This window comes from Bubalus bubalis, chromosome 18, assembly GCF_019923935.1.
Source record: "Bubalus bubalis isolate 160015118507 breed Murrah chromosome 18, NDDB_SH_1, whole genome shotgun sequence".
In the NCBI taxonomy this organism is placed as follows: Eukaryota; Metazoa; Chordata; class Mammalia; order Artiodactyla; family Bovidae; genus Bubalus; species Bubalus bubalis.
This window is the reverse complement of record NC_059174.1, coordinates 677,040-699,815: the sequence shown is the minus strand read 5'-3', so window position 1 is coordinate 699,815 and position 22,776 is coordinate 677,040. Positions and strand designations below refer to the sequence as shown.

Genomic DNA, 22,776 nt, shown 5'->3' with positions numbered 1-22,776 from the left:
TCAGAGGAGGTGGCAGAGGGTGTGTAGAAACAAGCTAACAAGGAAGAAGCAAGAAAATGCCACTACCTACCTGCTGCCTGTCCATGCCCAGCATACGTAGTAGCCCAGTTTGTAAAATAATATATATGTGCATATATGTGCTTGGGTGTGCCAAGTTGCTTCAGTTGTCTGACTCTTTGTGAGCCCCTGGACTGTAGCCTGCCAGGCTTCTCTGTCCATGGGATTCTCCAGGCAAGAATACTGGAGTAGGTTGCCATGCTCTCCTCCAGGGGATCTTCCCCACCCAGGGATTGAACCTGTGTCTCTAACATTTCCTGCATTGGCAGGCGGGTTCTTTACCACTAGCTCCACCTGGGAAGCCCATGTATGTGTATATATGTATGAATATATAAGTGTATATGCGTAAATCTGTCTATATATATGCAGAAAGAGATTGGAGCAAAAGTGACTTATATCCATATCTATAGACCCTCAAGAATGTCTATGACATTTTGGTAAGTGAAAAAGAAAACATTGCAAAGTTAAGTGTATAACAGGGGTCCCCAAGCCCCAGGCCACGGACCAGTAGGAGTCTGTGCTGGTCTCTGGCCTGTTAGGAACCCAGGTTATAGAGCAGGAGGTGCGCAGTGGGTGAGCAAACAAAGCTTCATCTGTATTTACAGTTGCTCCCTATTGATTGCATTACTGCTTGAGCCCCACCTCCTGTCAGATGAGCTGTGGCATTAGATTCTCAGGAGCACGGACCCTACTGTGCATTTGAGGGATCTAGGTTGCAGGCTCCTTATGAGAATCTAATGCCTGATGATCTGAGGTGGAGTTGAGGCAGTGATGCTAGTGCTGGGAGTGGCTGCAAATATAGATCATCATTAGCAGAGAGGTTTGACTGCAGAGACCATAATGAAGCAACTGCTTGCAGACTCATATCAAAGCCCTATCAGTGAGTGGCAAGTGACAAACTGCACCTGGTGGCAGGCTTTAAGTCAGAATCCACCCATGGCCGGCCCGTTATTTTATTTATCACTTCTGTCTGTGCCTCTTTCCTGTGCTGCACACTTGTCTCAGGCATGGTTTTGGTAAGCCCACAAGCTAACCCTCGCCAAAATGAGTGAAAAACAAGCATCGCCGGAGAGCTTCTTTGAAAAGAGGGAAAGACCCAATGATGAGACAACAGAAGTCTCTAAGACTGCCCCCCCCCAAAAAAAAGGAAGAAGAAGAAAGCTGCATTTTAAAGAAAATACCAAGAGTCCTTCTGAAATTATGGTTTCATTGCAATAGGTGATTCACATTCTCCAAGCCCACTCTGTATAATACGTGGCGACCAGGTCACACAACAAAGCCATGAAACTTCAAAATTGCTTTGCCACATGGAGACCAAGGATCCTACATTAAAAGACAAACCTTTGGAGTTTTTCAGAAGAATAAAAGCTGATCGTGCCTGCTGCTAAGGACATTTGTTGTAAACTTTTAGGAGAGACTTCAGTTAAAAAGGCAGCACCTGTTCCACTTTTGGCTAGCACCATAACTAGATGAATTGATGGAATAGAAGAGAATAGAGGCACAACTGTTAGAGAGGATTAATGAGTCACCATGATACACAATCCAACTGGACAAGTCCACCGATGTTGACAACAAGGCAACAGTGCTTGGTTTTGTGTGATATATTTTTCAGGAGGATGTGCAGGAGGATATGTTATGTGCACTTTTGTTGCCAACCAACCCCACAGATGCAGAACTATTCAAGTCTTTGACTGATTACATATCAGGAAAATTCTGCATTGGTCACTTTGTGTCTGCATGTGCATGGATGGAGAAGCTGTCACAACTGGATAGCTTTTTGGTTTCACTGCTTGTATCAAACAGGTTGCTTCTGAATGTGAGTCTACACACTGTTTCATCCATAGAGAAGTGGTGGCTAGCCAAAAAATGTCACTCTGACTGAACAATGTTTTGCTGGATGTAATTAAAATTGTCAACCACAGTAAAGTACATGCCCTTAACCAATGTCTGTCTGCACAGCTCGGAGAGGAGATGGACACAGTGCATGTCTTCTCTTTTACACAGAAGTGGGATGGCTTTCTAAAGGTAGATCACAGCCAGAGTTTTTGCATTACTAGAGTCACTTCAGAGATTTCTTTCAGAAAAACAGTCACCACTGGCAGCACACTTCAATGACCCAGAAGAGGTCACAAATCTTGCTTATTTATGTGACATATTTAACCTACTTGACAAACTCAATCCATCACTTTAGGGAGAAGGACAGCTGTGTTCAAGCTTCAGACAAAGTGGCTGCATTCAAAACCAAACTGGAATTACGGGGACAACAAGTGAGCATTGGGATTTTTGACATTTAAAACATTAGCAGAGGTTGAAAGAGACTGAGCCAGGGCCTTGTTTCTCCAAGCTGGTGCATGATCACCTTATGTCAGCTTTCAGAAGAATTTGGGCATTACTTCCCAACCACAAAATACCCCCAAACTGGGAAGGAATGGAACCATGACCTATTTGTGATTAAGCCAGGTGAATCAGCTTTGTCCACACTATAAGGGGATCAACTGCTTAAAATTGCAAATGACAGTGGCCTTAAAAGTATGTTTGAGACAGCTTCAAATCTCCATACATTCTGGATTAAAGTCAAGGCGAAATACACAGATTTCCACAGAAGTACCGAAAAGCCTGCTACGATTTCCAATATCCTATCTTTGTGAAGCAGGGTTTTCTGCAGTGACAGCAGCCAAAATGAGATTACAGAGTAGACTGGACATAAGCAACACACTTTGGGTGTCACTGTCTCCCATCAACCCCAGATGGGACTGTCTAGTTGCAGGAAAACAACCTCAGGACTCCCACTTATTCTACATTATGGTGAGTTGTACAATTATTTTGTTATATATCACAATGCAACAATAATAGAAATAACACAATAAATGTATTACATTTGAATCATCGGACACCTTTACTTGTATTACTCATGTATCAAATCACAATTTGTTTTGGTTCTTTCAAATATGGAGGGAAGAAGGATGGAGAGTAACTGCAAAAAATTCATTTGCATCTTCTCAAATAATTATGTATTCTTATCTAGACCAAAGTTGTCTGATGGAACTCTCTGCAGTGAAGATCATGTTCTAAAATCTGTACTGGAAGAATTAGACGATTTTGTGGCTAGCTGTATGCACTACTGAGCATTTGAAATGTACTAATGTATCTAGAATTGAACTTTAAATTTCATTTAATTTTAGTTTTAATTAAACTATGACGTGTAATCTTAAAAAAGGGAATACATGGGCTGGGGTCTGGGGGCTATGAGATGATGTAGGTAAAGGGGTACAAAATTTCACTTATAAGGATAAATTCTGAGGATCCAGTGAACAGCATGGTTCCTACAGTTAATAATAAGATAGTGTATATTTTGAAAATTGCTGAGAGTAGATCTTAAGCATTCTCACTGAACCACCCAACCCCGCCCTACAAAGTTAACTGGATTAACTGTATGATGTGATGGATGCATTAATTATCTTGATAATCAACTGACAGTGTGTAAGTATGTCAAATCATGGTGAACACTTTAAATATATGCAATGATATTGGTCAATTGTTCCCCAAAATTAAGAAAAGAAAAAACTATTAGGGAAGAATTAAATTCAATGAGCTTTATGGGAAAAATGGACATTTGCCAATAGGTGGGGAAGGTGGTCCAAGAGAAGGAGTCAATTTTCCTCTTGTGAGGGGAACAACCAGAAGGTTTCCCTATAATTTTCATGAAAGGATTTGCCTAAGGAAGTGGTTCTCAAACTTGTTTGCTCATTAGAATCAGCTGGGAACTTATAAAGCCCCTGACGTCCAATCCACACCCGGAGATTGTGACTTCACTGGTTTCAGGGATTCCTATTGAGCAAACTCCTTGACACAGGTCTTGGCAATTATTTTTTTAATCTGACACCAAAAGGAAAAGCAACAAAAGGAAAAATAAAATATGCTAGACTACATCATACTTATACTAAAAAGATTCTGCACAGCAAAGGAAACCATCAACAAAATGAAAACTTATTGAGTAGGAGAAAATATTTGCAAAACATATATCTGATAGGGGGCTAGTATTCAAAATATATGAAGAAGTCATACAACTCAGTAGCAAAAAAAATAATCTGACCAAAAACTGAGAAGATCTGAATAAACATTTTTTCAAAACAGACACACAGATGGCCAACAGGTCTTTGACAAGATGTTCAACATCATTAAACATCAGGGAAATGCAAATCGAAATCACAGTGAGGTATCATTTTACACTTGCTTTATAATGATTATTATCAAAAAGACAAGAAATAACAAGTGTTGGTGAGAATGTAGAGAAAAGGGAACATTTGTGCACCATTGGTGGAAATGTAAATTGGTGCAGTGACTATGGAAAATAGCATAGAGTTTTCTCAAAAAGTTACAAATAGAATTACCATATGATCCAGCAATTCCACTTCTGGTTATTTATCTGAAGAGAAAAAAGAAACACACTAACTTGAAAAGATCCCTGCACTCCCATGTTTATTGCAGCATTATTTACAATGGCCAAGGTGTAGAAACAATTTGTGTTCATTGACGTATAGTTACATTTTCCTTATCTAAGGGCAGGAAAAGAGAAAACAAGTGGCTCAGATGGTTAGTTATCAAAATCAACCAAGATCTCTAAAATAAAGGAGTCTCAGTGGGAGAAGACAACTGGCTTTGCACTTTATCTAATTGTGTATTTATTTGAGATCTGCTTTGAAGTGGATGCCTCTTTGAAATGGATGCTTTGGCAATCAAAGCTTAAGTCAGGCACTTGCATTATGAAAAAAAAAAAAACTGTCAGGGCTTACATTACATATATATGTGATTAAAAAACTGTTCTGGACTCATTAAAAATGGTATGGAAGTAACTTAGACATTGAAATTATTTAAAGCCCCCAGTAAATTCTAATGTGAAGTTAGATTTGTGAATTTGTGGCCCAAGGGAAGTCAATGTTTTCAGGAAAGAATTAGATCAAAGAACCTGAAATGAATTTAGAGCTCTATTTCTGGCTTCTATGTGCTGGGTTCAGTCTAGAATTACCATATAATCAGCAAATTAGGCACAAGGGAGAAAAATAGAGGCCCTCTTTTGCTTGTAGTCAGTCAGTGCGAGCATATCTGATCCAAAACACTTGGAAACACACAGTTTCATCTAGTGGCCAGTGGGGACTCTCCAACAGAACCTGCAAAACAGGAAGACTTTGGGATCTGGCTTTTTGAAACACTGAGGTTACAAGGAAGAAAAGGATTGCAAGTTGTTTGATTGACACAGAAGAATTACAAGTGTGAGAGAATGAGGAGGCAGAGGGCCAAAGGGAAGTATGTTTCTGCCGCCGCCACATCACTGCTGCATTTCAGGAATGGCATTTCAGTCGGGAAGGTCAGTATAAATCATATTACCTAAGGAAAAGGGTGTATTTGTCTCTTGCCCTTACCACTTGGCTGAAATGGTTGTTCCTGGAAAAGATAGTTCACTACTGAGTTGAGTGAGTGGGTAGATACAACATCAGTAAGAAATGGAATTTCACTTTTGTAGCCAAGTGAGATGAGATATCTGAGTAGAACTGTCAGAAAAAAAAATGCAGGGCCATGCTCAGGAGTTAATGTTTTCTGGGAGAGGAAAAGGAAACAACAAGAGGTAGATTAATAAGAAAATGAAAAATCCCAATAGTAAATGTTGTAGATACGGATTGCGGGTTTTATACCTTTGGGTGGTTTTCTTTTATTTATTAGACTTGAGAAGAAGCTGGGTCTTCAACTAGAGAGTGGAACAAGAGATCATTTAAGATCTAATATTTTTCTTTTATTAAACTTTTCATGGGAAGAAAACAGTTATAGCATAAAGTGTAAAACATTCTTATGCATTACCTGAAAAGTTAAAGGCAGCACTTAATTTATATGTTTTTTTTTTCCCACAAATACAAAATAAGAAAACCTTGAAAGCACAAAAAAGTGAATTCACCAAAATCTTACCCAAAGATAAACACTCTTAATATTTGGATGTGTGTAATTTCAGTATTTTTTCCTACAAATGAATCTATGTGCTTTTCTTAATACAAATTATATCCCCTCTACAGAGTAATTTAGAGTAAGGATATTCTTGAAATACTAATAGGGAGAAGGCTGCCTATAAAACAGTCTGCATAGCCTATCACAGCCATAACTCAGCTGGGTCAGCGCTGGTTTCTCTAAGGCATTTGACTTTTTTTGTTTGTTTGTTTTTGCTTTAAAAATTTTTATATTGGAGTGTACTTTGGCCACCTCATGTGAAGAGTTGACTCATTGGAAAAGACTCTGATGCTGGGAGGGATTGGGGGCAGGAGGAAAAGGGGACGACAGAGGATGAGATGGCTGGATGGCATCACCGACTCTATGGACGTGGGTTTGAGTGAACTCCGGGAGATGGTGATGGACAGGGAGGCCTGGTGTGCTGCGATTCATGGGGTCGCAAAGAGTCGGACATGACTGAACGACTGAACTGAACTGAACTGAACTGTAGTTGACTTACAATGCTGTGCTAGTTTCTTTTGTACAGCAAAAGTAACCAGTTATACATATATCTACTCTTTTTACGATTCTTTTCCCATATAAGTTATTAAAGTGGTGAGTAGATTTCCCTCTGCTATAGAGTCGGTCCCTATTAGTTGTCTATTTTATATACAATAGTATGTATATGTCAATCCCAATCTCCTAGTTTACCCCTTCTCACCCTGTAACCATAGGTTTGTTTTCTACATCTGTGACTCTATTTCTGTTTTGTAAATAAATTCATTTGTGCTACTTTTTAGATTCCACATATAAGCAATATCATGTATTTGTCTTTCTCTGACTTACTTCACCCAGTATGGTATTTGATTTTGAAGGGATGAACTTGAAGTGGTCAGCAGAAAACACCCAAACCTGGTCCTAGAAAACTACAGGGGTAGATTCTGATTCTCAAAGTTGCAAAGTTTGTCTTTATCCAGGCCTCCTAAAGTGAAATGAGAGTTTAATATGGCTGCCTGTCATTTTGCACTCTGTCCTCTGCCCTTTGTGTTTAGTCCAGGCCTTGTCCTATCCTGTCACCTTTTAAAGCCAGCTGTCAAATTAGCTTATGGGGAAGACCCTTAATAATTTGACTTGATGACAGTTCATGCCATGGGTGTGTTCCATTACTCATTCACTCTCTTTTTTTCTTTTACAAACTACTTAGCATAATTATGCTGTTTTAACGACCACTCTAGCAACTTTAATTATGACATTATCCAACAGTCTATTAATTGATGTTGGAAAGCTCTTTTTCAGTCCCAATATTAGTTACATTTCTCAAACAGAACTATTGCTATCTTAGCAATAGTCCTGTGAAATATTTCTATACTATTTTAATCACACAAAGCAAAGGAAGCTCCCAGGTGATGTGGTCTTCCTTAGATGTTAGTTTCACCTGTCTGTTCAAAGACCTCTCCCAGGTGCTGTGTTTCAAGGCTCTGAGGACCAAGCAGAGAAGCTGAAGCTAGGCTGACTCTTTGCAGTTGACTTTGGAGTCTTCTACCATTGGGAGCCTCCTCAAGTACAGACAGATGCTGTAGGCTTGTGGACTCTTTCCTGAATGGTGATCGCAAACCTGGGTACCCCAAAATGTTGACAATTGGTCTAGCCAAGCTTTCTCATTTAACAGATGGAGCTGTGTGTTAAGTTGTTGAGATCTTATGGTTAATTTACAGTTGGATGAAACTCTGTACTCCTTCCACAGTGTTCCACTCCCCCCGCCCCCACCACCTAGAGAAATATCATCTTCTCTAGATGCTAACTTGGATGAGGATTCTTCCAGGGCTACTGTTACATAATTCCCTTAATGAGGCACAGGCTTATACCATTCAAAACTTTTCAAAAGGCCTCTCACTCACTTTCTCAACTTAGCTGACTCTCTGAGTTCTGAGCTCAATTCCAATTAGTTACTCCTGACCTCCTTTGGACTGCCCATGTTTTTTGTTGTTTAGTTGCTAAATTGACTGTTCACGACTCCATGGATGGTAGCACGTCAGGCTTCCCTGTCTTTCACTATATCCTGGAGTTTGCTTAAGCTCATGTCCATTGAGTCCAACAGTGATGCTGTCTAACCATCTCATTCCTCTGCCACCCTCTTCTCCTTTGGCTTCAGTCTTTCCCAGCATGAAGGTTTTTTTTCCAATGATTTGGCTTTTCGTGTCAAGTGGCCAAAGTATTGGAGCTTCAGCATCAGTCCTTCCAATGAATATTGATTTCTTTTAGAATTGAGTGGTTTGATCTCCTTGCAGTTCAAGGGACTCTCAAGAGTCTTCTCCAGCACCACAATTTGAAAGAATCAGTTCTTCATCACTCAGCCTTTTTTATGGTCCAACTCTCACAACTGTATGTGACTACTGGAAAAACCATAGCTTTGACTATATGGACCTTTGTTGGCAATGTGATGTCTTTGTTTTTTAATATGCTGTCTAGATTTGTCCTAGCTTTCATTCCAAGGAGCAAGCATCTTTTAATTTCATGGCTGTAGTCACTATCCACAGTGATTTTTGAGTCCAAGAAAATAAAATCTGTCACTGTTTCCAATTTTCCTCCTTCTATTTGCCATGCAGTGATGGGACTGGATGCCGTGTTCTTCATTTTCTGAATGTTGAGTTTTAAGCCAGCTTTTTCACTCTCCTCTTTCACCTTCATCAAGAGACTCTTTAGTTCCTCTTCAGTTTCTGCTATTAGAGTAGTATCATCTGCATATCAGGTTATTGATATTTCTCTTGGCAACCTTGATTCCAGCTTGTGAGCCATCTAGCCTGGTATTTTGCATGATGTCCTCTGCATAGAAGTTAAATAAGCAGGGTGACAATATACAGCCTTGATGTACTCCTTTCCCAATTTTGAACCAGTCCATTGTTTCACGTCCAGTTCTAACTGTTGCTTCTTGAGCTGAATACAGGTTTCTCATGAGACGAGTAATGTGGTCTGGTAGTCCCATCCCTTTAAGAATATTCCTCAGATTGCTGTGATCCACACAAAGGCTTTCACATAGTCAATGAAGCAGAAGTAGATGTTTTTCTGGAATTCCCTTGCTTTCTTTATGATACAATGAATGTTGACAATTTGATCCTTGGTTCTTCTCCCTTTTCTAAATCCAGCTTGTACTTCTGGAAGCTCTTGGTTCACATATCGCTGAAGCCGAGCTTGAAGGATTTTGAGCATAACCTGACTAACAGGCGAAAAGAGCACAAGTGTCCAGTAGTTTGAACATTCTTTGGCATTGCCCTTATTGGGATTGGAATGAAAATTGATCTATTTTAGTCCTGTGGCCACTGCTAGTTTTCCAAATTTGCTGACATATTAAGTGCAGCACTTTAACAGCATCATCTTTTAGGATTTTAAATAGCTCAGTTGGAATTCCATCACCTCTACTAGCTTTGTTTGCAGTAATATTTCCTAAGGCCCATTTGACTTCATACTCTAGGATGTCTGGTTCTAGGTGAGTGACCACACCATCATGGTTATCCAGGTCATGAAGATCCTTTATGTATAGTTCTTCTGTGTATTCTTTCCACCTCTTCTTAATTCCAGTTAATTATTTCTGACCTCCTTTGGACTGCCTATGTTAAGAAAGACTAAATGGTAGTGTTTGACCTCACTCCACTATCTAGAATTAGCCAGACAATTGTGGAACAACTAGGCAGGAAGAACCAGAGCTTCTCCCATGTCCCACAGCCTCAACACCAAGGTACTCATCAATAGTTGCCACCATTCCTGGTAGAACATTTACTGGAACTGAAATTCAAATAGAGACAACTTGGCTCTAAGATTTGTGTTCCTTGTCAATTACAGTTTTTTGTTTTTTCTAAATCTTCTTCCTTATTGGAAGGGGTACAGAACTGCTGGGCCCAAGTTGCTCCACTTCTTGCACAGCCTCTGGTGCATCTTGAATTTACTTACAGGCCCACAAGAATCTCTCTGTGCCTGGGGCTGTAATGGAGACCGGCAACTTCCAGCTTCCTAACCAAAGCACAGTCTTTCACAATATTCTTCTCTATCCTCAAAACTGATAGTCCAGGTAATTGTCTACCAAGAACCCAGGCCATGGGTCTGATGCATTTGTAGGATGCCTCTTGAAAGACACTGAGACCGTCAGTGACACAATAAAGCAAAACTGGATTTCTGTTCATCAGCCCTTATTAAAGGAGATGATACCCATGTATTGATTTGGTTTTAAATAAGAAATGATTGTGTACCAGATGCATAAATAACAGAAATCTAACCCGGAGAAGAGCATACTGATTTAGAGAGGTGTGATAACTAATTTTGATATAGAGGACCCTGGAGGAAAGAGGTGTGTCCATATTCCTTGTGGTCCATAGTTAGCCTGTTAAGGGAAGGTAAGGGAGATCTAAGGAAGGGCTCATGGGCAAAAAGGGCTGCATAGAGTGAAATGGGCTGCCTTAGAGGCAGCAAGACTCCCACACTGGGTGTGAATACTGGCTGGACAGTTAACTAGTGAGAGAATTACATAAAGGATTCAAACAAGAGGTCAAGGCTTTGCCTTGATAGCCTTCCTGATTCAGGGACTCAGAACTTTATTACATATTTAAAGATTTTGGAAAACACTTAAAATGCTTATAGTAATTCGACATTAAATCATCTAGGATCAGTTACGATCCTTTTTCTTGCAAAACATAGAAAACGGTTCCCAATTTACTAAGCAAAACGGGAATATTTTGGCTTACAAAATGACAAAGTCCAGGAATAATCAGGCAGGAATGGATCCAGGAACTCAGTTGAAGCCATTATGACCCTTCTTCTTCCTGTCTGTCCCTGGCTCGAATTCCTTGGTGTTAGCCTGTTCTGAAGCGACTTCTCCCCACAGTCATATAAAAATGACTGCAGCTCGTCCTTTCAGCTTCAAGCCTGGAGAAGAGAGTCTTTGTGTCAGCACTTCCAAAAAATAGGCTGTTGGGGAAATTAAAAATCCTTCTAGCAAAAAGACCTCCCCTCTGCCCCAAATGCCAATATAGAGGAGGGAGCAAACCTGATTTATTCCCGGATATGCATAGCTTATATCCTTTCAAATGGTCCGTGCCAGCCTAGAAAATCTGGGCAGAATTTCACACAATTTATACAGCCAATTAGAAGAAGTAAAAATGAAAACTTATTTATCTCTTTGAGAGACAAATGGGTGTAGCCTGTGATAACCTCCTGTGCACCTCATGAGAGTCTCGAGGCAGTTTTGGACGTATGTGCTTACAGTTCCCAGAATCAGAAGGCCTCTGGTTTAATACTGTTTATCTAAGACTGAGTTTATCTAACTCTAGCCTACAAGGTCTAGCCTACCTATTTTAATTTTAAGGAGATACTCTAGCATTGAGGAGGAGCTGCTACTGCCCCTTTCTCAAACAGAGTTTCATTGTATTTCCTTGCACAGGTCCATTACACCACCTTGCCTTGGGTTGGGTGGTATGCCCACTGCTGAACCAATTTCTGTGGCCAGAAATAGGACACACCAATTGGCCTGGGCCTGGTTTATAGAGGGGAGAATTCAAAAGTGAGTGGGATACAAGAGGAGAAGAAGGCATGGATGCTGTGAAGACCCTTCTGGGTCCTTAGGGGCCTGGGGATGGTGCAACAGTACCCTTGGGTCAAACTTAGCAGGTAACTAGTTTGTCTGTTAGGATTTGATGTGTCACTGTTTTGGCAATTCTCAACCCCTTTTTATAGCCCCAAGATTTGAATGGAGATAAGAATGAATAACTTCAGATTTTTTGAGAATAATTGCTATGGATTTCAGAAAATCAGTAGTGAAAGAACACAAAACCCATGCTGAGAGCCAACTTTTAAGGTCTCACTTGCAAAGTGAATGTTTTAAGATGAAATCTGTGTTGCAAGGTTTGGAGTCTATGGTCTACCCCAGTTGACATGCAAAGGAAAACTATCCAAACTCCAAGTGGTTTGGCCAACAGAATGTCTGGGGTGTGGTCCACTATCCCTGCCAAAACCGTGGTCCAACATCTTATTAGCAGGTGACTAGCGGAAGCAGCTGGAGAAGGAAATGGCAACCCACTCCAGTGTTCTTGCTTGGAGAATCCCAGGGATGGGGGAGCCTGGTGGGCTGCCATCTATGGGGTCGCACAGAGTTGGACACTACTGAAGTGACTTAGCAGCAGCAGGGGAAGCAGCAAGACCTTTGGCTTTGGCAGGGATTGTTGTAAAACTTTCCCAGATAAAGTCACTAGTACTATTTTCCAACTATTCTCTCTTTAGAACCTGTATATGATGACCAGTTATTAACTGGTCACTGGAACAAAAAGATTAAGCAGAGAGAAGCAGGATAAGGTGAAGATAGATGAACTTTGTTGACCATTGAGTGCCAAAACAGGGATTTGTAAACTCCAGCTATAGCCCTATTGTGCGGATCAGAGAACTGGGGCTTGGAGATTAACTTGCCCCCAGGCACATGACCCTGCGGTGGTGGCCAAACTATAATTTCAACCCCACTGTCTAATTCCAAAGCCACAAATACTTTGCTTATGGTGAAAACAAAACAAAACACAACACTGAAGTTTCTCTAGTAGAGATGAGTAAAATTCCAAAATACTATTGGAGGTCTTTTTTCCTAGTCCAAAGAGACACTTAGCAGTTGACTGCCAAGGACATGGTTTGGTGACAGGCAGAATGGAGGTGCTTTTGTTCAGAGACCTTTGTTCTTTATGTCTGTGCAGAATCATAGGTCAAATGTAGGTAGCTGGAAGAGCCTTTATAATAATTCACTGAGATAGTTAATTCAAATCTGAGACATCACACGAGTAGAACTGGTGGTATAGGAAACCCACCACTCTTTGGACTGAAAAGTTTAGTTCTGATTAGCAATCTAGGAGAGCAAACTCCTGTTGTGAAATTCTGGTAAGGCTCAGTGAGCTGCACTGTCTGATATTTTTTTGTTTTGTTTTTTGTTTTTTTTTTTTTTTTCCCATAGCAAAACTGTACTCTGCTACTGAAGAAGGGATGGAAGCAGGTTAGACTAGTGGAGGGTACTAGTCAGCCTCTCTAGTACTTTCAGCCTCTCTTCTTGGGACCACGCTGGGTCTGAATACCTCCAAAAAAAGCCCCACGCCTCCCCACCTTAGGGTCTTGGTATCTGTTGTACCTTCTGCTCAGAAACCAGTCCATGGAGTGACATAGTATGTGCTATTTCCCAAACTATATGTAAACCAATTTTACCTATATGGAAGCCAATTTTACCTATATGGAAGCCAATTTGATGGGGGAGAATCTCAAGGCCAGAACACACTGAATCACCAGTTCCCTCACTCTTACTTGCTGGGTCTTTCATCTGTTTCTGCTCATGAAGTAATTATCAAACTTCAGAGGCTCTTAGGTTTCAAAACTCATTGCTTTCAGCTGAAACCAGGAGATGCAAACAAGAGTTTCCATGCCTTCTTTGGGGCTGAGCAAAAGGTAATAGTCTAGCCTCTCCTTTCACAAGCACAGATAATGGATGTGGGAAGAGTTAGGAGCCAGAATTCACCATGCTCCCTCCTGAGATTGCAGCATTGCCGGAAGTGGAGTTGGTGGCTGCCTGCCATCCTGTGGCCACCATTCTGGCTCTGTGTGCTGACCAGCCATACAGGGCCTCTTCATTCACTTTGCCCGGTCCAGCTATTCTCAGTTTGTCTGACCCCAGGCCTCATTAGGAAGCTAGTGGAGATGCCATGATTAACCGTCAGGTGGAGTCTGTTGGCACTCGGCTGGGGAGACTGAAAGAAGCTCTTTTCCTGCTACCAACTGCTCTACCAACATTTGTTTTTTAAAGATAGTGACCTGCCTTGACAGATAATCTGCTTTCGCTTATGATTAGCATCTCTACTGTCACCCTTGACCCTCTTGCCATGTGCTCCATAAATCATGAGCTTTTTAATTTTTGCTGTGAATCCCTTGTCATCTCCACATTACTAAACCAAGGTCTTTAAGGTGGTTGCTGCCAGTACTATTTATACTCAAGCTTGGTTTTCTCTCTGCTTTCCCAGGCCTCCTCTTTCTTAAGCAAGACCCCTTGAAATTATTTCAAAAGGTTGTCCTCTCAGTGACAGTGATCCATGTTAATTGCTTTAGCCAATGTGACAGACTCTGGTGGCCTCATCTGGCCATTAAAGGCCCAAGAATGATGTGAAGATGCCGGGCCACTTCCTTCCCACCTAAGGACAAGAGGAGCAAATGTGTGGTGGTAGTGTTGGCAGACCAGGCTGGGCTTCATGGGAGCTGTGTGGCTCTGTGGAGCTTATAAATGGTTCTGAGTCCTTGTTAGACCAGGAACTTCCAGCCAGTGGCCCATCTCTAACCTCTCCTGACTTCTTCTGATTTCTCTCTTCTCTGCAGCTGGTACCTTGCAGATGCTCACTAAATGTTGATTGAGTAAATTAATGAAAGAGTAAATGAATGAACAAATGTCATTAACTCTTAAGGAAGTCAATGCAACAAAGCAACAAACTCAAACCTCTTGAATAGTGGAAGATCTTTTTTGGCCTGTCTTCTGCTAGCTTGCTCAGTTTTGTCTCCCTTGCTGTACCCTTAGCACTTTACACTCCATTAATATAGAATTATATGCAATTCTCTAGCTCCATGGCAGTGTTTCACAACTCCAGGCTTTAGCAGCAGTTGTTACGTGTGTCTGGATACTTTTCTCTCCTTGGCTCAACTCAGATATTTTTCCACATCAAATTTTTTTTTTAATGCAAATTCATTTATTTTAATTTGAGGCTAATTAATTTACAATATTGTATTGGTTTTGCTGTACATCAACATGAATCTGCCACGGGTGTACACGTGTTCCCCATCCTGAACCCCATTCCCACCTCCCTCCCCGTACCATCCTTCTGGGTCATCCCAGTGCACCAGCCCCGAGCATCCTGTATCATGCATCAAGCCTGGTCTGGCAATTCATTTCACATATGATATTATACATGTTTCAATGCCATTCTCCCAAATCATCCCACCCTCGCCCTCTCCCCCAGAGTCCAAAAGACTGTTCTATACATCTGTGTCTCTTTTGCTGTCTCGTATACAGGGTTATCATTACCATCTTTCTAAATTCCATATATATGCGTTAGTATACTGTATTGGTGTTTTTCTTTCTGGCTTACTTCACTCTGTATAATAGGCTCCAGTTTCATCCACCTCATTAGAACTGATTCAAATGTATTCTTTTTAATGGCTGAGTAATACTCCATTGTGTGTATGTACCACAGCTTTCTTATCCATTCATCTGCTGATGGACATCTAGGTTGCTTCCATGTCCTGGCTGTTATAAACAGTGCTGCGATGAACATTGGGGTACATGTGTCTCTTTCAATTCTGGTTTCCTCGGTGTGTATGCCCAGCAGTGGGATTGCTGGGTCATAAGGCAGTTCTATTTCCAGTTTTTTAAGGAATCTCCACACTGTTCTCCATAGTGGCTGTACTAGTTTGCATTCCCACCAACAGTGCAAGAGGGTTCCCTTTTCTCCACATCCTCTCCAGCATTTATTGCTTGTAGGCTTTTGGATAGCAGCCATTCTGACTGGCGTGAGATGGTACCTCATTGTGGTTTTGATTTGCATTTCTCTGATAATGAGTGATGTTGAGTATCTTTTCATGTGTTTGTTAGCTATCTGTATGTCTTCTTTGTAGAAATGTCTGTTTAGTTCTTTGGCCCATTTTTTGATTGGGTCATTTATTTTTCTGGAATTGAGCTGTAGGAGTTGCTTGTATATATTTGAGATTAGTTATTTGTCAGTTGCTTCATTTGCTATTATTTTCTCCCATTCTGAAGGCTGTCTTTTCACCTTGCTTATAGTTTCCTTTGTTGTGCAGAAGCTTTTAATTTTCATTAGGTCCCATTTGTTTATTTTTGCTTTTATTTCCAATGTTCTGGGAGGTGGGTCATAGAGGATCCTGCTGTGATTTATGTCGGAGAGTGTTTTGCCTATGTTCTCCTCTAGGAGTTTTATAGTTTCTGGTCTTACGTTTAGATCTTTAATCCATTTTGAGTTTATTTGTTTATTTTTGTGTATGGTGTTAGAAAGTGTTCTAGTTTCATTCTTTTACAAGTGGTTAACCAGTTTTCCCAGCACCACGTGTTAAAGAGATTGTCTTTTCTCTATTGTATATTCTTGCCTCCTTTGTCAAAGATAAGGTGTCCATAGGTGTGTTCCACATCAAATTTGGATACCTACTTGGTAAGAACCATCTCCAAAATACCCTATGGTCAACTTTCACCACTCTCAGCATCTTCTGAAATTGGTGCACTGGGCTCCTGTATTGAAATGCTCTTTAACTGTATTTCTTAGGGTATATTTGGTGAAATGCCATCCAAAGAGGTTGTCCCCAAATGGCATTCGGTATCAATAAGTCAGGAAAATGTTACAAACTACACCTCTTTCTTGTATGGTTTTTCTAGTAGACATGTATGGATGTGAGAATTGGACCAAAAAGAAAGCTGAGTGCCAGAGAATTGATGGCTTTTGAACTGTGGTGTTGGAGAAGACTCTTGAGAGTCCCTTGGACAGCAAGGAGATCAAACCAGTCCATCCTAAAGGAAGCCAGTCCTGAATATTCATTGGAAGGACTGATGGTGAAGCTGAAGCTCCAATGCTTTGGCCACCTGATGCGAAGAACTGACTCATTAGAAAGACCCTGATGCTGGGAAAGATTGAAGGTGGGAGGAGAAGGGGATGACAGAGGATGAGATGGTTGGATGGCATTACCAACTTGATGGACATGAGTTTGAGCAAGCTCTGGGAATTGGTGATGAACAGGGAAAACCCTGGTATGCTGCAGTCCACGGGGTTGCAAAGAGTCAGACATGACTGAATGACTGAACTGAACACCTCTCTCACAGAGATTCACAGCAAACACTGGCATTTTCCCCCTCAGCTTTATAGAGGTACAATTAACAATTACAAATTGTACATATTTAAGTTTAAAATGTGGTATTTTCATTTATGTGTATATTGTGAAATGATTTCCACACGCAAGCTAATTGACATATCCATCACTTTGCATCATCATCTCTTTTATGTGATGAGGATCCAAGATTTCAAGTGTATAATATGGTAATATTAACTACAGTCACCATGCTATATATTAATTCTCCACAACTTACTCATCCTGAATAACTGAAGCTTTGTTCCTTTGAACAAGATCTCCACATTTTCCCCACCCCAACACCTGGCAACCACCATTCTGCTTCTTGCTTTAGTAAGTTAAAATTCTAAGGTAGTGGGGTCAAAGGACATGCGCGCATCTCTTCCTGAGAGAGCACCAAAACCGCAACTAGCTGCTCAACAACCATTGACAGGAGAATGCTGGAACCCACCAAAAAAAGATACCCCACATTCAAAGACAAAGAAGAAGCCACAGTGGGACAGTAGGAGGGGTGAAATCACAATAAAATCAAATCCAATACCTGCCAGGTAGGTGACCCACAAACTGGAGAACAATAAAACCAAGGAAGTTCTCCTACTGTTATGAAGGTTCTGAACACTACATCAGGCTTCCCATCCTGAGGAGCTGGCAAAGGGACTGGGAATCCCCATGACATCTGACCTTGAAGACCAGCAGGATTTGATTAGAGGACTTCCACAGTACTGGGGAAAACAGACTCCAGTCTTGGAGGGCACAGACAAAATCTGCACACATCAAGAAACCCAGAGGAAAGGAGCAGTGACCCCACAGGAGACTGAACCAAAACTACCTGCTAGGGCTGGAGGGTCTTCTGTGGAGGTGCAGGTCTGCAGGGGCTCACCGTAGGACCAGCAGTAGCAGTCCAGGAAGGTCTTGGCATAAGCCCTCTTGAAACTTCCCATAGGGCCTGTAGAGCCCAGGACTGGGTTGCCTCAGGCCAAACAACTACCAGGGAGGGAGCACAACCCCACCCATCAGCAGATAATCGGATTAAAGCTTTATTGAGCAAGACTCTGCCCACCAGAGCAAGACTCAGTTTTTCCCACTGCCAGTCCCTTCTGTCAGGAAGCTTACACAAGCCTCTTAGCCTCCTCCATCAGAGGGCAGACAGAAAAAGCAAGAAGAACCACAATACCACAGCAGCTAAAAGAAAAACCACATTAGAGAAATTTCATCAGGATGAAAAAGCAGAAAGTTATGTCCCAGATGAAAGGACAAGATAAAACCCCAGGAATCAACTAAATGAACTGGAGTTAGGCAACCTTCCAGAAAAAAATTCAGAATAATAATAGTTAAGATGATCCAGCAGCAGTGATTTCCACCATTCTGCCCTCCAGGTCATTTATCCATTCTTCTGCCTCAGTTATTCTGCTGTTGATTCCTTCTAGTATATTATTCATCTGTTTGTTCATTCTTTAGTTCTTGTAGGTCTTTGGTAAACATTTCTTATATCTTCTCCATGGAAAACCATGAGGCAGAAGAATGGATAAATGACCTGGAGGGGAGAATGGTGGATATCACTGCTGCAGAACAGAATATAGGAAAAAAGAATGAAAAAGAAATGAGGACAGGCTAAGAGATCTCTGGGACAACATTAAGCACACCAACATTTGAATTATAGGTGTCTCAGAAGGAGAAGAGAAAGAGAAAGGACCTGAGAAAACATTTGAAGAGATAATTGCTGTAAACTTCCCTAATATGAGAAAGGAAATAGTCACCCAAGACCAGGAAGCACATAGTCCCAGGCAGGATAAACCCAAGGAGGAACACAGTGAGACACATAGTAATAAAACTGACAAAAATTAAAGACAAAGATAAAATATTAAAAGCAACAAGGGAAAAATGACAACATACAAGGGAACTCCCATCAGACTATCAGCTAATTACTGAACAGAGCTCTACAAGCCAGAAAGGAATGGCATGATATATTTAAAATAACCAAAGGGGAGAAACCACAATCAGGCAAGACTCTTATTCAGATTTGATGGAGAAATCAAAAGCTTTCCAGACAAGCAAAAGTTAAGAGAATTCAGCACCACCAAACCAGCTTTACAACAGATACTAAAGAAACTTCTCTAGGCAGGAAACATAAGAGAAGGAGAAGATCTATAGAAAATAAACCTGAAACAGTTAAGAAAACAGTAATGGGATCGTATACATTGATAGTTACCTTAAATATAACTGGATTAAATGCACCAATCAAAAGACATAGACTGGCTGGGCAGATGGAAATATATGCATGTATGCACTTCCACTTACCACATCACACTGCTTGACCACACCTCTCAAATTGTATGTGATTATTTTATATTGTAGGTTAATTATGTTCCCATTATGGCTTGCAGTTGTAATTATCTTTTATTTTTTGTCTAGCTATTGATTGTAAAAACTGATAAACATCATTTACTATTGTGATTGTGTAACTATTACTCAGTTAATACCATAGTTCATGATTGGTTAATAGAAAAATAACAGAAATCTATATCACCAAAACTGCTATTAAAAGAAAAATCTGTAATCACTTTTTAAAATCCAGATGCATATCAGAAATATCTTGGAATGTTTTGAAAAATACAAATGCCCAGGTATTGCTATTTTTTTCTCCAGAGCTCCAGATATGTTTCTAATGAGCTGCTGCTAAGTCGCTTCAGTTGTGTCCAACTCTGTGAGACCCCACAGAGGGCAGTCCACCAGGCTCCCCCATCTCTGGGATTCTCCAGGCAAGAACACTGGAGTGGGTTGCCATTTCCTTCTCCAATGCATGAAAGTGAAAAGTGAAAGTGAAGCCGCTGAGCCATGTCCGACTCTTAGTGACCCCATGGACTGTAGCCTACCAGGCTCCTCCGTCCATGGGATTTTCCAGGCAAGAGTACTGGAGTGGGGTGCCACTGCCTTCTCCAATGAGCAGCCATGTTTTAAAACAACTGGACTATGTGATGATCTTTCACTTTTACCTAGTTTGTTTCACTTTTTCTGTTTAATATTAAGTGCTCCCGTTTCATTTAGTTTATGTTTTCCAATTTCTCTGTCTCTTCTTTTTTTTAAATGTTCTTTGTCAAGCCTTTATCAAGCATAGTAGAAAGGCTTTTCTATACATATATATAATATGTGTAATATATATGTATATTAAATATAAATAATACATATAATATATATCTTAGAAAACTTATGAATTTTTGCCTAACTAAAAAATTCATGACATCAGGTGAGAAAGTAATCAAGTGAGAAAACAGTAGGCTTCTTGTGCAGCATCCTGCATGGCAGGGAAAGCCAGATACTCACTATGCTCTCACTTTCCCCTGTGGGAGACGCTGTGGGTTTGTGCTTCTCTTGGCACTGAACTCCAATGCCCTGAAGCCTGGTAAAGTGAGAAGGTTCTTCTTGCTTTCTTCAAAGGATCTGTTCTTGGATTTCTTTTGCTCCAAAGGGGTACAGGGAGGACCTCTCCAAAGTTAATCTTATCTATGGATTGTCAAAATCAGTGTTTCTGTGGAGAGGATGAGTGTGGAAACCTTCTATTCCACCATCTTATTGATGTCCGTCTCTACCACTGCCATTTGAAAAGCTCCAAGAAGTCCAAGAGTAAAGATGTTTACTCAATTTTAACTTGGTTTTTCTATACTTTTAAATATAGAGCCCCTTTTCATTAGTAGTTATTAATATCCCATCTATTCACTTTCCACTGAAGTCCCCATGGCAGCACAACTTCATTTACATCCCCTATTCTCATCGGGGTAGAAGTTCAGGGAGGGCAGACACTTCTTGTTATGCCATCCATGGCTGGCACCTCATCGGCACACAGAAACAATCTGCTGAATCTAATTGGTTTGTGCCAACGAGATGAGCAGCGCACCTCTCAGAAGCTGTGTGTTCTTGCCCTCGCTCTCTGGCAATATCTGGTTGTCAGCAGGCTTACTCTGCAAGTCTGGTCTTTACTGAATGGCACCCATAATTCTCACCTGGGGCTCCCCCTAGTGTTTCCCTTGCTGCCTGTTGTGGGCAGTGACACCAAGGTGAGCAGCAGTGAGAGGGAGGGAATGTGTGCCTTGTGGGAAATTCATGCTTGGCTGCAGAGAGGGGATAAAAGTCTTTATCAGAGGCTGTCAAAAGGGATACAGTTCACAATCAGGGAGGGATCCTGGGGCTGTGTGCTTAGTCAGACTCTGACCCCATGGACTGTGTCCTGCCAGGCTCCTCATCCATGGGGATTCTCCAGGCAGGAATACTGGAGTCGGTTGCCATGCTCTCCTCCAGGGGTCTTCCCAACCCAGGGATCGAACCTAAAAGTGAAAGTCATGTCCTACTCTTTGTGACCCAATGGACTATACAGTCCATGGAATTCTCCAGGCCAGAATACTGGAGTGGGTAGCTGTTCCCTTCTCCAGGGGATCTTATGCATGGGTAGGGGGATTCTTTACCACTAGCACCATCTCGGAAGTACCAATAATATAAATGGCTAGAGCCAAAGTCAAAGACAAATTTGGTTTCCATTTTCATGCACCACAGATTTAGTTAAGGTTTACTGGCCCTTGTGTGAGCTATGGGCTTGCATCTCCTTTGGGATCACATCTGAGGCAGTCCTGAGCTTCCACATTGTTCAGCTCACAGCTCGGCACACTCTCAGTGCCCAGGATACTCCTGCCCTTCCTGCCCTGGCACTCCTGCGATCTTATTCCTTCTTCACAAGTGCCAGTGCGAGTGAGTCCACATTTAACCCTCGAGGACCATTCTCCAGCTTCCGTGGCTTCTCCTGGGAGGAAGCGCTGTCCATCCTCAGATGCCAGCGTAGGCTGTCTGCATTTCCTGGGAAGCCCCTGTTGCAGTGAGTAGTGCCTGGGCCTTGCAGCCAAGCACTGGGGTTCGAGTTTCAGTTCCAACATACACTGTATAGGAGACTTCAAGAGCCGCAGGCTCCTTACCTGAGAGTGAAAGTGAATGGGATTGTGGTTCCTGTCTCAGAGAGGTTGTCCTGTGTGTTAAATGGGTTAAAGCACGTAAAGCACTTAGCAGGGTGCCTGGCTTGTAGGAAGAGCTTATTTCATGTTAGCTATCATTATGATAATTTGTAGTTTTATTAATGTTGTTATTATCACCTCAGATTTATTTGTGGTTATTTCTCCCTTACAAGACTGTGAGGACAGGATTACGACTGCTTCAGGTCTTCACCCCACAGAGTGCTAATCACAACACTTGCCACATAGACGATAGCCAGTAAATACATAACGAGTGTTGAATGAATAATCCTGTAAAATCCACACTAGAAACCCCTCAGAAAAACCAGTTTGGCTCACTCTCTGTGATTTCCCCTATAATTCAGAGTCACCTCTGAGGCATGAGTGTGCTACAGACAGGTATCTTGAGTGTCCTGTCATCTCTTGGTGCCTGCCCACATCATGATGTCCTTGAGGAGTTGTGGTACCCCACAGCACTTGGAGCATCTTTGAACACCTTCATTCTCTCAGGAAGAGAATTACAATCCTTTCGATTATTCTTTTCTTTTGATTCTGGGTTGTATTTCCCTGCTTCTTTGCATGTCTCATAATTTTTTGCTGTATAAACTTAACATTGTAGATGATAAATTATAGATTTTAGGCTCTGTTCTCTTCTGAGAACAGAAGAAGAGAACAGACTAGTTTTGTTTGTTTTTATAATGGACAGTTAAATTCTTAGGGAATAATTATGGTCTTGTAGAGGCTTGGTGTTAAGCATTATTAGAGCATGTTTATTTCAGAGCTTTTATTTATTCCTAGGACATAGTCCTTAGCTCTAGTATATAGTCCTTATTCTTAAAGATGTGGCTCTTCT

At 41.2% G+C, this 22,776-nt stretch overlaps 1 long non-coding RNA gene across 1 annotated transcript; it reads left to right on the top strand.

The window, feature by feature from the left end:
* Positions 1-295: 295 nt before the first annotated feature.
* On the top strand, positions 296-16,503 carry LOC123330223. Its single transcript, XR_006545955.2, has 2 exons — positions 296-5,422; positions 16,466-16,503. It is a non-coding gene; the product is annotated as an uncharacterized LOC123330223 (long non-coding RNA).
* Positions 16,504-22,776: the final 6,273 nt, after the last annotated feature.